Below are 18,521 nucleotides of genomic sequence, written 5' to 3' on the forward strand. Positions count from 1 at the left end.
TTGTCAAGTATTGAAATGCCAAAAATCAAAAAGAAATGGCAAAGAAAGTGTTCTCAAATGTCAAATGCCACAAGAAATTGGGGGGAAAACAAAAACAAAAGCAAACTCCCAAAGTGAAACTCAAATATCTATCGATCCCTTTATCCATCATATCCATTTTTGTGCATGGTAGAGAGGGGCGGCCCTTCTTCTTGTCTAGGCAAGAGGGGGAATTCCGCGATCCTCTAGTGTTTCTAACGCCATAGGGAGCCTACTCTTGACAAAAGCATTTAACGATTGAGGACAAAGGTACCCTAGCTTGACACAACTTGGAGGTGATTTATTGGTATCCTTCTAGGCTTAGTAGTTTGAACAAATTGCATCTATGAAGGATTGTGTACCCTTGAATTGCTTCCCTTGTAGATAATTTCCGCCACTTAGATGAGGAAAGTGGCTATTCTTTTGTAGATGCATCCATTATGTGTTTTTTTGTGCTTTAATGTTTGGATGTGTCGCCATTTTGGCAAGACCCACCTTGCCTTGCAAGAAGGCATCCTACCTCATGGTTGTCTTGTTGTGAGTTGAAGGGGCGGAGTGAGACCCGCTAATTGTCTCATATCGGCTATATTATTAGGATAGGTTAGTATTGGTCCTAGTCTTTGTCACCTTCTTACTCGGGACGAGCAAAGGTTCGGTTTGGGGATATTTGATGTGACCATAATTGGCGCATATTTAGCCCCCGAATTAGCCTTGTTTCCATGCTTTTTAGTGCTTATTTGGGTCATTTCTTATCTTTAGTTCTTTGTTTTGCATATTCTTTGAGATTTTGATCCCTTGGTAGGAAATGAGTAAGAATCTTGCATTTTCATGGCAAAACGAGACTAAATTGATCGAATTCAATGACCAAGCATCAAGGAGAGACAAGATTAGAAGGCCTTTGTACATATCATAGTAGAAGAGCAATGTTGAGGAAAGATCCATGAGTCCCCAAGGAAATCCCCAAGGAATTTATGAAGAAAAGGGAAGAAAAGAAGAAGTTACTATCTTGATCGACAATCCGAGCGGATTGCCAGCAATCCGCCCGTCCAGCCCCTGCACAATCCGAGCGTCCCGTAACTGAATCCGCTCGGATTCCCCCTCAACAATCCGTCCGGATTCCCCAGAATCCGCTCGGATTCCATCGCCCAAATCCGGCCGTCCCGACCTTATTCCGCCCGGATTTCTTCACAGCACGGATTGCCTTCTTCAAGCTACGAAAAGAGAAGCCCTTCTCTCAGAAAATACCAGGTCCTCCTTGCTTAACTTAAAAAGTGTAATTACTAGTTTAGCCCTTAGTTAACCCTAATGCATCCTCCCTAATTTTCACTATAAATACCCCATTAGGCTAATTAGAGGAGTATGTTCTGCTTATCAATAATTAGTGTAGTTAATATCAATCAAAACTCTCTTCAATATTGTAATCAAGTATTAATCAAGTTTTAATCCAAGTTTTAGTTCTTTAATCTCTCTTTTGTTCATCCTTTATTTTGGGTAATTGAAGATTATTTGGGTTATTATTGGGAGATTGACAACCTCTCAATCTAGCATTCAAGTACTTCTATTATTCTTGCTTTATTATTGGAATCATTAGTAGGTATAATCTCTTAATCCCTTTTTAATTATTGTTAATTACTTTCATTTATTCATCATGTTTCATATTGTTAGTATGATTGACAACCTTGCTAGCATGATCAACATGATAATGAGTGAGTAGTCTCTTAGCTAGGGTTAATGGGTGATTAGGGGAAACCAACATGGGGAATGATTCATGCTTAAATTAATATGCTTTCATGCTTTATTTGCTTGATTGTTTTGATCCCAACTCATGCACATGTTATACTTGATGAAATGCTAAGCCTATGAATCCTTGCATTTACTATCATCTCCTATCTTTTCAATGAGACTTGTAAGACATAACCCAACTCGAGTCTCATTAGACCATGCATGTTGTTGAGTAGGGAAGATTAAAGTCGACTTGACTTGTAGGTGTTGTACAATCTAATCGATTCGGCTCCGGGACCCAAACTTTCCTAGGATTGTAAGATATAACCCAACTCAATCCATCACAACAATAATTGCTTGCTTATAATTTGAGAACATGTTTGTATGATCATATCCCATGATTCCCCTATGATCCCATGACACCCTAGTGCCTTTAATCAATTGTTTACACCCCTTTTTATTCATCTTGCTTGTTTATTTTCATTGTTATTCTAGTTTAGTAACCTTCTACATCAACCCAATTTGTGACACCCCTTAGACACCGCTAGTTACAATAGAAATCTCATTTCAACTCCCGTCCCTTGGGATCCGACCTTTACTTGCCTCTTTACTAATTGTAGAGTTGCTTGTTAAGCTATAAATTGTGTTTTGATTCGACCGTGACCAACGAACACATCTATTTATTTGTGAATACGAAACGGACCGATCACCCCGTATAGATAATGCCTCCAAATCTTCAGAGCAAATACAACTGCACCCAACTCCAAATCATGAGTAGGATAGTTCTCTTCATATGACTTCAATTGCCTCGAAGCATAGGCAATGACTTTCCGATTTCGCATCAAAACACATCCCAATCCATTCTTCGAAGCATTAGTATAAACTTCGAAGTTCTCACTCCCCTCTGGCAAAGTTAGGAAAGAAGCTATAGTCAAACGTTCCTTTAAGGTGTTGAACACCATCTCACAACTCTCATCCCATCGAAATTTGTTCTCTTTCCTCATCAAAGCTGTCATAGGCCTAGAAATCTTGGAAATATCTTTCACCAACCTCCAATAATAGCCAACCAAGCCCAATAAACTCCGAATTTCGACAACATTCTTTTTTGCTTCCCAGTTTAACACTGCCTCGATCGTACTAGGATTTAGAACTACACCATCCTTTTAAATCACATGGCCCAGAAAGGCCACCTTCTCCAACCAGAACTCACATTTGGACAACTTAGCATATAATTGGTTATCGCGCAAAGTTTGCAACATCAACATCAAATGTTCCTCATGCTCTTCCATAGTCTTGGAATAGACTAGAATATCATCAATAAAGACAACCATGAATCTATCCAATAACGGATTGAAGACTAGGTTTATAAGAGCCATAAACACTGCTGACGCATTTGTCAACCCAAAAGGCATCACCACATACCCATAATGACCATACTGTGACCGAAAACCTGTCTTAGGAATATCTTCATCCGCAATCCTTAACTGGTGTTAACCCGACCTTAGATCAATCTTTGAAAATACCCCAGTTCCACTCAACTGGTAAAAAAGGTCATCAATCATTGGTAAAAGATACTTGTTCCTCGGTAGTCGAGTATGAGGTTATGCAGTATGAGGTCATCTCTCTATAGTCGATGCATAACCTCACACTGACGTCCTTCTTTTTCAGGAACAAAACCGGCGCACCCCAAGGCCATACACTAGGTCGAATGTATCCCTTATCTAACAACTCGTTCAACTTTTTATCCAATTCTTCCAGCTCCTTTAGTCCCATACGGTACATAGTCTTAGATATAGGTCACGTCCCTAGTTTAAGCTCTACGCTGAAGTCAATGTCCCTCTTAGGAGGTAACCCCAGTATCTCCTCCGAAAAGACATCATCCAACTCACCCACAACCGGTATCTCTTCTGTCGATGGCTCCTCCGTGCGAGTATCCCTCACATGACAAAGGATTATAGGACATATCTTCCTCAAATATGATTTTAAAGTCATAGCTGTAATCATCTTAACTTTGGGTTTCACCACAAACCTCCGATATGACACTCTAATTCCCTTAGGACCCTTCAAAGACACCTTTTTCTGCCGACAAATTATCTTTAGCCTAATACTTACCCAACCAGTCTATCCCGACAATGACCTCAAATCCATCCAAAGAAAACTCGATTAAGTTAACCGGTAAGTCTACATGCTCAACCTCCATAGACACCCTTTTGTAAAACTTATGACATGACAACGACTCCCCCGATGGTATACATACATTATCTTTTACCAACTCAAACTCCCCCAAACGTATTGTTAAAGCATGACCTCTAGACACAAACGAATGGGTTGCTCCTAAATCAAACAAAACAAAAGTTGGTTTATGGTTAACAAAAAAAGTATCAGTGACGACTTGCGCATCATCCTCTACCGCCTATTTACCCATCATAAACAGTTTACCACTATTCTTTGGACCCCCTCCTTACACCGTATTTGCTGATGTAGTAGGCTTGGCCGCCGAATTCTGAATCACATTGTTATTTGGGGGCTAATAGGATCCACCATTATTGCGGTTATAGCCGCCATTGTTGTTATTCTAACTATCATGACTATTTCATGACTCAGCTGGCCTGTTACTCGCCATACTCTAACTTGGAGCCTGTGAATAGTTCCCCTGATATGATCGCTGGAAGCCTCCTCCCTAGCACTCTTACACTCAAATTGCTTGTGGCGTATCCCGCCACAGTTGCAGCAATGAAAAGTAGAGTTATCACTAGCACTCCGAACACCTCTCCCTTCGAAGCGAGATCCTCCACTAAAGCCAGACCCACCAGAATAAGCTCTGGCCTGGTTGTGGTTTCCACGCTTGAAACTTGAATGGTTATCGCCTTCATTCTCAGCCTTTCTTTTCTCATTTCCCTTTTCCTTGGCCTCCTTGGCCATCTCAGCCAACTTCTCAGCACGTCTCGCCCTTTCATAAACCTCCTTTAAGTCTGGGATTACCCCAGTAGGTATCTTCCCCATAATCTTCAACGACAACCCTCTCTTGAAACAGAGAGCTAGACTCAGTTGACTCAGCTCCATGTCCTCCGCATAGCCCGACAACTCATTGAACTTGTGATAGTACTCAGCGACGGTTATACTATCGGTCATACAAAACGTGTCGAACTCGGCCCTCCACTTGCTATGAATATGTTTTCGAACAAAGTGATTCCTGATTGCCTTCTTGAACTCCACCTAGGGAATCGCGAGCTCACCCAAACTCTTATAATACTCACGTGCAGACGCCCTTTCGCGGTGCCTCCACAACCCAACTACGTCTCTCAAATAAAACGCAGCATGCTCCACTTTCGTTTCATCCGGAAAGTTAACAACCTCAAAAACACTTTCCATTTCTCGATGCCAATTATCGAGCGATTTGGGTTGGCTTGTACCCTCATAAGTGGTAGGGTTGAAGCGGGAAATAGTGGTGCTCATCCTGGATGCATAAACGACTACTTCAATTCCCTTCCCTACATTCTTTAGGGCCTTAGTGAGTACTACCTGTTCCTCAATCATTCTCGCAGTCTCATCTAAGCTCATCTCAGAGGCTTTGATGTACGCAGCAGATCTCTTTGCAGCATTTTGAGCATCAATAACCAGGACAAATGTAAATATAAACCGTACAACTCAAACTAAAATCGCATCCGCCAAAGAGGTACTCGGTCGAGTACACAAAGGTACTCGGTCGAGTACAAGCTACTCGATCGAGTTCTTAGACTTCAGTAGCGGACCAACAAATAATATAAAACGTACTCGGTCGAGTACCTGAAGTAATCCGTCAAGTACGCCCTACTCGGTCGAGTACTTACTATACTCGGTCGAGTGGTCACATCCCAGTAGCTGTTGTTGTGGACGTAGGCCACCCGCACGCCGATCTGTGGACATGCGGCAGTCTGAAAGCCACGTTCGCGGATGTATAAATGCTTTCTACCGGATCGTTTTAGATTAGTTGGTTTTGTCTCGATGAAGTCTCGAAAACGATGCAGAGATGTTCGGAGTCGCCACCAAGCAATTATGTGATGTGATACCATCGTTTAGTACCAAAAATAAATACCTATTACTACTAACAGAAGCTAGCGGTAAGTAGGGTCGATCTCCACAGGGAGGCTAAGTATCTATCTGCTAAGTACGTCTGTCGGGTCACAATTGGAGGTTTCAAAATTGTTTTCTCAACTACTGAAGATGTAAGGCAAGAGAAATAGAGATAGGAGAAATAAAGCAAGAAAATATGAGATATGTAATCAGGTAAAAGAGGTATGTCAGGATTTCGGTTCACCATGGCAGTTCATTAACTCAGTCGGAAATAGTCTAGACAATCTACTGTGAGAAGGGCAAAGGAAAGGTCCTTCTAGTCCGCTATCCACCCTAGATTACAACTAACTTAACTTTCGTCCTCACTAGGGTAGTCTACTGTTCATAGCAGGTCTGTTCATTCCAATCTTCCGATCTAGGAGCGAATTTAATCAGATAAAAGGTATTTAGAAGCATGCACTCAACTAAACATGTTACAGTTATATTGCTATGGTCACAGATTCTCACAATTAATCATCTAGCCTATTCACAACATCGTCACTTCACTACCATGGCTCCCCTAATCCTAACATAAAAGGATTTAGCTACTCATGCTATCGAATTTAACAACAACAACGATAAATATGCTACGAGATATGATAAAGAGAGTAAAAGAATAAATTGTTTACTAGCAACAATAACAATAAATAAGAATAGAAGAACAAGAAATTAAAGTAAAGCAATAAAGATTAGATTAAAGTCGAGAGTAGAGAAAGATTACAATAAAGCGAATCCGGCGTAAAGAACAAGTAGCAACAGAGATTAAGAGTAAAGTTCCAGATCTAAAGTGTAATTAAGAGAGTAAAAGCAGTAAAGAAGTATGTTTATGACCTAATGACAACTTCCTTTATTTAAGAAAGCATTTTTATTAACAAATTAAACCTAGTACAGAATAGTTAACCAGTGTAATATAGCTAATCACTCGATCGAGCCTTTTCAAACTACTCGATTGAGTGAATCTTCAGCAAAACCGTTCGATCGAGCAAAAGTAGCTCTCGATCGAACACTTCCACAATAGCCCATTATGATCGAGTACAAGATCCACTCGATCGGCCATCTTCATCTGCCAAACCACTCGATCGAGCTATAAAAGCTCTCGATCGAGCATAAATCCACTGCAACAGCCTTGACACTCATTTGTTAGCTTCCTAGGACCTTTCTTCATGCTTCCCGAGGTACGACTTCTGCTCTAAATCTCCGTCTCCTTAAAATACATGCTAAGTGGGATAAATAAGGTGTGATTCCACTACTTTTAGGTCCATTTCTGCAATTAAGACAAAATAAACCAAAGTAACCAATTCGGGGCATTTTGCAATACAAAGCAATGAAAATGGAATAGAAATGCGTGCAATAAGAGGCTAAAAAGTCTATATAAATTGCACATATCAAATCTCCCTAAATCGAACCTTTACTCGTCCTCGAGTAAAGTAAATGTAAACTAATGGAACAGATATGAAAACTCAGAGCTAGCTATAACTTGTCCACTTAAACCATTTAATGCAATCAAAACTAATAGTTATAGCTACAACAGTCAAGCGCAAACGAATTGTATGATGTCTATAAATAAGCTGACCTGTCAACCTTACAAGACCTTTAAAATCGGACTCTCACGGGTCACTCTGCTCTCATGAAGCAAAGGGTGAATATAAATGTATAAGAGAAGAAACGGAAAAATAGTCACTCACCTAAACTGCGACCCACATAACATACATGCAACAAAAATGATTGCCGATTCTAATCACCCTACATATATTCCAACCAACAATGTCCGTCACAGCCGAGGGCTTACAAAAGTTATGGTAAAGTGAGGCAACAGGTAAGAAATGGCAAAGTGATTATGGGATAGGTGGAGGTAGAGCGTCAAGCTAGCACCTAAACAAGACCATATAAGAACATCCAATTCTCAGCTGATTACGAGATCAAAAGACAAGTGCCCTTCTTTGGCACAAAACTCACTAACCAAACACAACACAACTCCTCAAATGATATAAAATAAAACAAAGGAGTAAGACCGTCACAAACTTCCCTTTTTTAAACGGTCTTTCTTTTTCATTTTCCAACTTTCTTTTTTTCTTTTTCTTTCTTTCTTTTTCTGTTTCTCACATTATTTTTTCTTTTTTTTTCATTTTCTTTTTCCATGCCTTTCTCATTTTCCTGTCCACTTTTCTTTCTTTTCTACCAACTCCATATAAATGAGAACAAACCAACTCGCAGCAATAAGAATATACCACAAAAATTATACTAAACTAGCTTGACAGGCAGGTTTAATTTGGGTGTAGTTAATTGATGCGTGTCATTTATATGATGTTTTACATCTCTTTTTACACGCATTTCAGAGCTCATTTGTATAGTTTATGCTATATTTCTCCCTATTTCCGTCTACTTCCGTATTTCGTACGTTATTGCAGAAATGTGAAGAATTCAACGGGAAATCGAGCCAAATCCGCCCCCGAGTAATCTGCATTGCAAATGACGTAAAGGAATTGCTTAAGGAACGAGCTTGGTGCGCAATCGAAGGCCCAAAAGACGAGTCCACGTATTTTAAGAAGTCAATTAGCAGCTCAATCAGTCGATCGACTACCACCTTCAGTCGATCGACCAATGCTCGGTTCCGAAGCCATCATTCTTGAGATCCGATCGATCGACCAAAGCATTATCAGTCGATCGACCAGGTTTCTATTCCAGACGGGAATTAAAAGATTGAGAAACTTGAAGCCCGTGAAGTTTAGGTTTAGGAAATAATTGTTACGTTAGTTGCTATATAACGTAACCTAAAAACATCAGAATAGGCATCGAGCTTTTATCAAATTTTACATCAAGTTTTGACATTAAGTTTTCATTCAATTTCTTTATCGAATAGTTAGGGTTTGGGATTATTGTGAGCATCGGAATTTCGGTTCTTAATAATCAATCTTTCCCCTGCAATTCGGTATTCTTCCTGTTTACTTTCAGTTCATTTATTTTTGCTAATAGATTAGAATTACTAGTAGATTCCCGAAACCATCTTTATTATTGCATGTTAATTGCTTCCTTTCCTGTTTAAGCATGAATTCAGTAGCTAGTTTTATCGTCTATGTTGTTGTTTCTACCCTTAGCATGAGTAGCTAAATCTTTAGTGCTAGGATGTAGGGGAATTGTAGCATAGGCGGCACTAGATTGAACACGGACTGAACCCGCGTGTCAGTCGATCGACTGACATTGTTGGTCGATCGACCGACCTTGTAAGGTTATCCTTCGTTTTAATTGTTTTTAATCTTGTATTTAACAAATCGAATGCATGCGACCAGTTAGATACCTATTTTGTGACCGACCCATTAGATCGAAAGATAGGGAAGGTTATTTGACCATCAATTAAATCGACTAAACTGTGCTGAGATCGAAAGATAGGTATAGTTTAGACCATTAGTCGCTTTTCAGGACGAAAGTTAGTATTAGTGACATTAGGGACCTATAGCGAGATCGAAAGATGCTATTTGTTAGGAGTGGACCGAGAGGACCTCTTATTTCCCGCCTTACCTGTGTTTGATTCAGACCGACTTAGTTTGCTGCCGCCGAAGCTATAACAACCTGACAAACCTAGTACCCTTCTTTTATCTGTTTAAATCGTATTTTTAGTTTATTTTCTTTTTATTGTTATTAGCTATAGACCAATTCAAATCAACCCCCACAATAGTTACCTCGGACTGAACATAAATCAACTAAAGTTTACAACTGCCTCCTTGTGGTCCGGCCCTGTTACCACTAGCCTAGGTTAATCTTAATAGGAGATTATAAATTTTATCTTTGGTACTCACAACGACGGGTATCAAATTTTGGCGCCGTTGCCGGGGAGGCAATAGTCCTAATTTTAGTTGTTTTTATTTTTAGTTTTTCTCAGTTTAAGGGACTTCTGTTCCTTAAACTCTTCTTATATTCTTTTTGTAGTTTCTTCTTATGCGCAGGTCATAGGGTGGAGAATTAGTACCATTGAACCCTGAGCTTGAGAGATCCCTGCGCGAGTTGAGGCGAACACAAAGAGTATTACCGAAAGAGGAAGAGCTGAGTACTCTGTCAAGCTATCACGAGAACGAATCGTTCAAGAAGACCCACAGATCTTCACCCGTTTCCACTTCTTCACCGAGACAGTTACTTCTCCGGAAATTCCAAATCATGGCCGAGGAAGCAAGTATAGCTAGTTTTTGAGCCGACAAAATGAGAATCTATACAAGGGGTTCGAATTACGGGAGATGCCGAAATTCGAACCAAAGCCTGCTTACATTACTATGGTCGAGAGAAATCAGTTTGGGGGAGCTGCAAATGAAGATGCGGCAAGGCATATGGAGACCTTTATTGACTCTGCTGCTCCATTCCCCCACCACCGGCGTGACCCGAGGATCAAATCAAAGAGACCATGTTCATCTTCTCCCTTCGTGATGCTGCAAGGGAGTGGTATAGAGATTTGGACCGGACCGCTCAGGAGATCACTGATTGGAATACATTGGCATTGGCGTTCTACAAGAAGTACTTTTCTGCTTCAAGGACGATCGCTATTAGAGCTCAAATCACGGGCTTTAAACAAGGGCCAGATGAGAATTTCCACGAGGCATGGGTCCGATTCAAGAAGTTAGTGCGAACCATACCGCACCATGGGTTTGCAAAGTGGAGTTTATGCAATCATTTCTACAATGGATTGTACGACGACCAGAAGGCCATTTTGGATGCTGCAGCCAATGGAAGATTCGCTGAAAATTTGGGAGCAACCAAGGGGTGGAAGATCATCGATGATCTAGCTACCCACAAGGCCGAGTATGGGAACTCGAGAGGGAACCAGAGGAGAGCTGCTGAATCTTCCTCTGTTGCTGCACTTGAGGCTCTCACCGCGAGATTTGACAAGTATGAGCTAGGAGGAGCTTCTAAAGGTGGGAAGTACCAAGTCAATGCTGTGTCAGACGGTCCCTTCGTCTGTGAAAGGTGTGGAGTTGAGGGCCATGTCTCAAAAAACTGCCCTAGTCCCTTTGAATCATGCGCTGCCTTTCAACACTATAGGCAGACCAATACCTACTACGAGCCACAACAACCAAACTTGAGTTGGAGAAGCCAGAATGTTTTGAATCCAACTCAACCTCCGCCACAGCAGCAGCCATATGTGCCTCCGCATCAAAAGCAACAGCAATATCAAAAGCCTCCTTATGTGCCACAGCAGCAACAAACATAAAATTTTGAATTTTCCGAGCTAAAGAATCTGTTGCTGAAGGAGTCCCAAGCAAGAGAGGCCGGGATGAAGTTACTAGAGAGCCAAATAGCTCAGTTGGCTAGCAAAAGTAACACTCGAGCTCCCGGACACTTACCCACTCAACCCGAACAAAAGGAGACCCTACATGCCATCACCTTGAGGAGCGGGTACACCCTTGAGGGTCCTGCCATGGTCGAGAAAGTCTGTTGAAAAGAATGAGGCGGATCCGAGTCCAAACAAAGTCAGAACGAATAAATCAAAAAAAAGCAGTGTCTGCCAGTATTTCGATCGATCGATCGACGTACCTAGTCGATCGATCGAAACACGGGTTCTGAGAGCTTCGAATCAGCAACCCGATCGATCGATCGAGGAGGGTGGTCGATCGACCAATATCACTGCTGATGTTGAAGAATTTCGTCCTTTAATGCCAACTAATCTACGAGACCACTTGTTTCGGGGTACCACAGTCCCGAAAATTTTGGGGGCAGACCCGAGTGCTGATGGGTCGATCCCTCAAGTTCGATCCAATGACGGTTAATGGCTCTCATCTGAGACGGTCTGAGGAGGGGTCTAGCTTTAACAAAGAAAAGGTGACGGACTTCCAGCCAAAGTCCAAGGACGCCGGCGCGCGCGAATTAGAGGAGAGGGCTAAGGTGCTCCTTACAGCCCCATATCTGGAGAGACTCGTGCCGACAAAGGAACAGGTATCTTTTAGTAAATTTGAGAAAGTTATTCGTAGCTTGAATGTTCAGGTACCCTTCCTTGAGTTAGTTAACCAAGTGCCAGCATACACTAAGTTTATGAAACAATTGTTGTCAAAGAAAAAATCGCTTGAACATGTTCATACTGTTGCACTAACTAAAGAGTCTTGCTCCTACTTGTCTCACACTGCGCCCCATAAGTTAGAAGACCCGGGCAGTTTTTCCGTCCCTTGTAGCATAGGTACCTTTTCTATCGAAAAGGCTTTATGTGATTTAGGAGCTAGCATAAGTGTCATGCCCTTGAGTCTAGCTAGGAAGCTTAAACTGACCAGGTTTGCTATTACTAAAATGACAGTCCAGATGGCTAACCGATCTGCGGTCGAGCCCATAGGAGTCCTAGAGGACATACCCGTCCAGATAGGGAAGTTTTTCTTCCCTGTTGACTTTGTTGTCCTTGATATGCCTGAGGATGACCATATTCCCATCATTTTGGGTAGGCCATTTCTGCACACTTTGGTGCGATCATCGATGTCGGTCTAGGTACCTTGACTTTCAAAGTGGGAAAGCACTCTATTGTCTTTGCCCACCGTAGAAGCTAAGAAAAAGGATCCCATGTGGCTGGCTTTACTTGTAATACGGTTTCTGAAAAGAAATCGTACTTTGTGCTCCCTGAATTACCTGTCTCTATTACTACTCCTGTATCAACCCCTCCGCCCCAGACTGGGAGCGAAAAAGAGGAAAAACTTGTTGTTTTAAACATCGCAGGAGCTGTTTTGGGGAGGGAAGAGCAGCTGGATGCTCCAGCTGCGACAGAGAAGATCGTTTCAAGAGGCGGTCTTGGATGCCTAAGTTATGGGACTGATGAGGAAGTGGAAGATGAGCCCGCCAAGGTGAGATGGTCTGATTTGGATTCCGACGATTCCAAGGAAATCCTTGCTTGGGGAGATGACGAAGTTGATCAGCTGAGTTCTCCGACTGTCGATGCTAAGAAGGGTGCAACTGATAAGATGAGCACCATTGAGGCTACTTCTAGTAGCCAAAAGCCGACGAAGTGGGCCATACCGTGGTCCTTCTTGATCAACTATTAAGTTGATCAAGTGCGTTATAAACTTCATTTTAATTTTGTTAAGACATTTTATTGCTTTTCTGTGCGCGAAATCTTCGCTTTATTTTATTTCGCTTAGGATTTTTATGCACTTTAGACATTCTTCTGGGTTTTGCACAATTTTGGGCGCGTACTATTGTGCATTTGCAGGTACTTAGAGCTTGTTAGCTCAAATCATTGAGCAATTACGAAGAAATAAGACGCTGCAGCAGTGTTTTCAGTCGATCGACTGGCACCATTGGTCGATCGACTGAATTGCAGGTTTACAAGAGCTACTATTCACGTCCACCTGATCGATCGACTGGGTTAAGTGGTCGATCGACCACTGCTGCTGCTGCTGTATTTGTTCACGACCTCTCCCCTGCTGTGTTTGGTCGATATGCGGATTTAAGGGAGTCTTTTACTCCACTTCATTTTCCGTTAAATTATCTATTTCTTCTATTGTCTCATTTATGCACAATTTTTACGTTTCAAAATTGCTTTCTTCGGTCTTATGCGTGGTATTTTCTGTCTTTCAGGCACTCTTATTGGTAGCATTGCTGGCTACTGAAACCTCCTAGCTCACGCTGGTTTGGGTAGGTTTCCTTTTCTGCGCTCAATGTCTTGTGAGTTCCATATCTTTCCTTCATGTCATTATGTTATTTCTTTTCTCGCAAACTCCCATTTCTCTTTTCTTCATTACATGATTTTGCACAATGGGGACATTGTGCGATTTGGTTTGGGGAAGGGTTTTGCGTCGCATATCATTTGCTTGCATTCACGTTTAATTCTGTTTTGCATTGTTTATTTCCATTATATATACAGAAAAATTCAAAAAAAAAAAAAAAAAAAATTGAAATATTTCAAAAATTTCATAAATTGCACGTTTACTTTAGCATATAGGTCGAGTCGGAACGGTAGTATTTCAATGATGACATTGCATTTGCACCAGTTTTGCCTGAGCCTTGCTAGATTAACATGTTATTAGTAGAATCATTTGCATACCTACGAGTTTTCGTTAATTTACTCGCTGAATCTTGAGACTTGACTTTGAAAATTGGCAAGCTACATCATATTTCTAAGGTTTAGAGCCTACAACTGGTGACATTCATGACCAGTTTATCTAGGAATGTGGGTAGTACTCCTTATGAGACATGTTTCCTTAATTTGCATAATTATGAATTTGATCTACTTAATACCTGTATGCATTCGGTTTGTGGTTAGTTGACACATGTGGTAGAGGTTTCCTTTTTCTCATTTTACCCATAAGCGTCACACTGCCAAAAATATCCTTTTTGTCTCATTTACTACATCCTATATTTAGCCTGTCCTTTGTCAAGCTAGTAGTCTGTGTTCTTGGGGTTGTTACTCATTTTTGGTGGTGTTTGCTCGTTTGAGATGTTGTTGGGAAACTGAAAAAAAAGGGAAAGAAAGAAACAAAAGAAAGAAATAGAAAAAAAAAAATAGAAAAAATTGAAATTCGAAAAAAGAAAAAGAAGAAAAGAAAAGTTTCTGTACTGTTTAGAGCAGTCGATCGACTGCTCCTTTAGGTCGATCGACTAAAGTCCGTGAAAGATGAGAAAATCAATTCGCATACCTTACACCTTCTCTTTTGGCGATTTTTGCTCCCATATTTCATTTATATCTTATGGGGAGTTAGTTGATTACTTCTATTTTGGAGTTTGTGAGATTTGTGCTTGCCATATCACCGTTTCATTCGTTTATGAGAAAGAAGTTGGATGTTGTCCTTTGGTTCCGTTCTGGTACTAGCTTGATCACCTGTACCTCCACTTTACCATAAAATGTTTTGCCTCTTCTTACCCATACCTCACATTTCCATAATTATACCTCGGCATGTGTCAATGCTCATCTGTTTGGTTTGAATGCATATGTACGGTTATAGAGATCATTTTCATAATTTATTGCTGGCATGTTTTCATAGGTCGCAGTTAGGTGAGAGTCAGTACAAAATTTACTTCTTTCTATCTTACATTAATATCACCTGTGCTTATTGAGTGTTTTGAGTGACCCGTGAGAGTCCAGTTTGATAAGTCTTTACAGTCAACGGTTCAGCAGTTTTTGACGACTTTATAATTCGTTTGCATGATTCACATTACTAATTGATTGTTGGTTGTGCATTAAATTGGTTTAGGCCTTATAGTTTGCATTTCGCTCTGAGATTTAACTCGTTCCATTAGGTCATTAGATCGAGTCTAGTTCTTGCTTGGGGACAAGCAAGGGTTTGGTTTGGGGAAGTTTGATGCGTGTCATTTATATGATGTTTTACATCTCTTTTTACACGCATTTCAGAGCTCATTTGTATAGTTTATGCTATATTTCTCCCTATTTCTGTCTACTTCCGTATTTCGTACGTTATTGCAGAAATGTGAAGAATTCAACGGGAAATCGAGCCAAATCCGCCCCTGAGTAATCTGCATTGCAAATGACGTAAAGGAACTGCTTAAGGAACGAGCTTGGTGCGCAATCCAAGGCCCAAAAGACGAGTACACGTATTTTAAGAAGTCAATTAGCAGCTCAATCAGTCGATCGACTACCACCTTCAGTCGATCGACCAATGCTCGGTTCCGAAGCCATTTATTCTTTGAGATCCAGTCGATCGACCAGCATTATCAGTCGATCGACCAGGTTTCTATTCCAGACGGGAATTAAAAGATTGAGAAACTTGAAGCCCGTGAAGTTTAGGTTTAGGAAATAATTGTTACGTTAGTTGCTATATAACGTAACCTAAAAACATCAGAATAGGCATCGAGCTTTTATCAAATTTTACATCAAGTTTTGACATTAAGTTTTCATTCAATTTCTTTATCGAATAGTTAGGGTTTGGGATTATTGTGAGCATCGGAATTTCGGTTCTTAATAATCAATCTTTCCCCTGCAATTCGGTATTCTTCCTGTTTACTTTCAGTTCATTTATTTTTGCTAATAGATTAGAATTGCTAGTAGATTCCCGAAACCATCTTTATTATTGCATGTTAATTGCTTCCTTTCCTGTTTAAGCATGAATTCAGTAGCTAGTTTTATCGTCTATGTTGTTGTTTCTACCCTTAGCATGAGTAGCTAAATCTTTAGTGCTAGGATGTAGGGGAATTGTAGCATAGGCGGCACTAGATTGAACACGGACTGAACCCGCGTGTCAGTCGATCGACTGACATTGTTGGTCGATCGACCGACCTTGTAAGGTTATCCTTCGTTTTAATTGTTTTTAATCTTGTATTTAACAAATCGAATGCATGCGACCAGTTAGATACCTATTTTGTGACCGACCCATTAGATCGATAGATAGGGAAGGTTATTTGACCATCAATTAAATCGACTAAACTGTGCTGAGATCGAAAGATAGGTATAGTTTAGACCATTAGTCGCTTTTCAGGACGAAAGTTAGTATTAGTGACATTAGGGACCTATAGCGAGATCGAAAGATGCTATTTGTTAGGATTGGACCGAGAGGACCTCTTATTTCCCGCCTTACCTGTGTTTGATTCAGACCGACTTAGTTTGCTGCCGCTGAAGCTATAACAACCTGACCATCCTAGTACCCTTCTTTTATCTGTTTAAATCGTATTTTTAGTTTATTTTCTTTTTATTGTTATTAGCTATAGACCAATTCAAATCAACCCCCACAATAGTTACCTCGGACTGAACATAAGTCAACTAAAGTTTACAACTGCCTCCTTGTGGTTCGACCCTGTTACCACTAGCCTAGGTTAGTCTTAATAGGAGATTATAAATTTTATCTTTGGTACTCACAACGACGGGTATCATTAATGGGTCAAAAGGCTAAGTTTGGCTAATATGGAGCTAAATGGGTCAAATGAAAGAAAGGGGAAATTGCAAGCACCTCCCTGCATGTGTGATGTGATCATTATTTGTACACATTTAGTCCCCTAAATTGAGCCTATTTTGCATACTATTATAACATTCCATAGCCATTTTCCCGTCAAATGCTTTCTATTTTGCTTTCCTAGTGCATTTCGTATGTTTTGTAGGAAGGATGATAAATAGACGGAAATTCCCGTCTCTCTTGCATATTTGGAAGCTTTTTAATGATATTGGATGGACTAGTCTGAAGAGGAGGCAAGAATGATGACCAAGGATATAAGAATAAAGAGTATATAGAAGGATCATAGGGTTAAAAAGCAAGGATGACGAGAAGGAAGTCAATGCAAGAAAATATTGCTCAGAACCAAACCAAGGGTTGCTCCTTTGGCTCTGAAAGTATGCTAGATGAAACGGTATCAAAAAATCAAGTGATCTAGGCTTTTGAATCACTCCAATAGGAGTCCGGATGAGAAAATGACGTCCGTTTTACAATCCGAGCTCAAACAAAGAAGCTATCCGCCAATCCGCTCGTCCCGAGACCCAATCCGCTCGTCTCTTGCAGGACGAGCGTCTTCCCTTCAAGACGCTCGGATTGTTTGAGAGACAAGAATGAAGAAAAACACTGCCTTAAGATCCGACCGTCCCGTGCTTGATCCGCTCGTCTCCCCTTGCTACTGGACGAGCATCCCGACACCTTGGCCGCTCGGATTCTTGCCCAGTACAGCACGTCTTCTCCTTGTTCCACTCGGGATGCGCATATTTCTGAAAGACTAGCAAAAAGGAGACTCGCATCTTCTTTCGAGAGGAGCACTTCCTCAACTCAACAATTAACATTGTTAATTACTAATCTACCCTTAGTTGACCTAATGAAGCTCTACTATATTTACCCCATTTGTAGCCATCAATAAGGCGGGCTTCCACATTAGAAAATCCTCTTAGAATAGATTAGGATTAGATTAGATTAGATTACTCTTTAATCTTTCCACAAATTTCACATTAATCTCTCCTTAATTATTGTTCAAGTTTATTACTTTTGGGTAATTGAAGATTATTGGGTTATTATTGAAGGATTGACAACCATTGTTGTCAGAATCGCGATTCAATCCAACGATTCTATGATTTTACGATCTAAAAATGTTTGACCGATCATGGATCCTACGATTCTATCATAGTTCTAGAATCTTACGATCCTATTAATTTGAAAATTCATAGAGATGGGATCATAATACGATCCTACAATTTTACGATCCTATGATCCGATTCCATAATTTAAAAAAAAATTAATATATAGTTTTATATAATGACACCGTAAAACCCAAATTTCGTGTAAGTTGTTCATACAATGACACCAAAATCATTAATTACAAATATTTTATGAATGAATATTAATAAATAAGTGTTTTGATTTTCAATTATATGTTTTTACCAATTAAAAAATTATATCTAGTGAGTTTGTAGAATCTTGCGATTCTACGATCCGATTCTACCGATTCGATTCTACCCTCCCCATCGATCCAAAGTAGAATCCCGATCCTGACAACATTGTTGACAACCCTTCATTAATCAATCAGGTTCTCTTCTTTTATTCTTTGCTTTATTTTTTGAAATCATCTCAAGTTTGGTATAATTCTTTTACCCTTTACTCTTTATTGTTTATTTCCTCACTCCTGTCATGTTTATACTTGTTATGATGATTGACACCATCAATGACATGTTTGCCATGATGATAAGTGAGTAATTATTAAACTAGGATTAGTGGGTAATTAGGGGAAACAAACATGGGGATTAATCATGCTTAATCTAATATGTTTTCGTGATTAAATTGCTTGCTTGTTATAATGTCAACCTATGC

Source organism: Silene latifolia, chromosome 11 (genome assembly GCF_048544455.1).
Source record: "Silene latifolia isolate original U9 population chromosome 11, ASM4854445v1, whole genome shotgun sequence".
Taxonomy (NCBI): Eukaryota; Viridiplantae; Streptophyta; class Magnoliopsida; order Caryophyllales; family Caryophyllaceae; genus Silene; species Silene latifolia.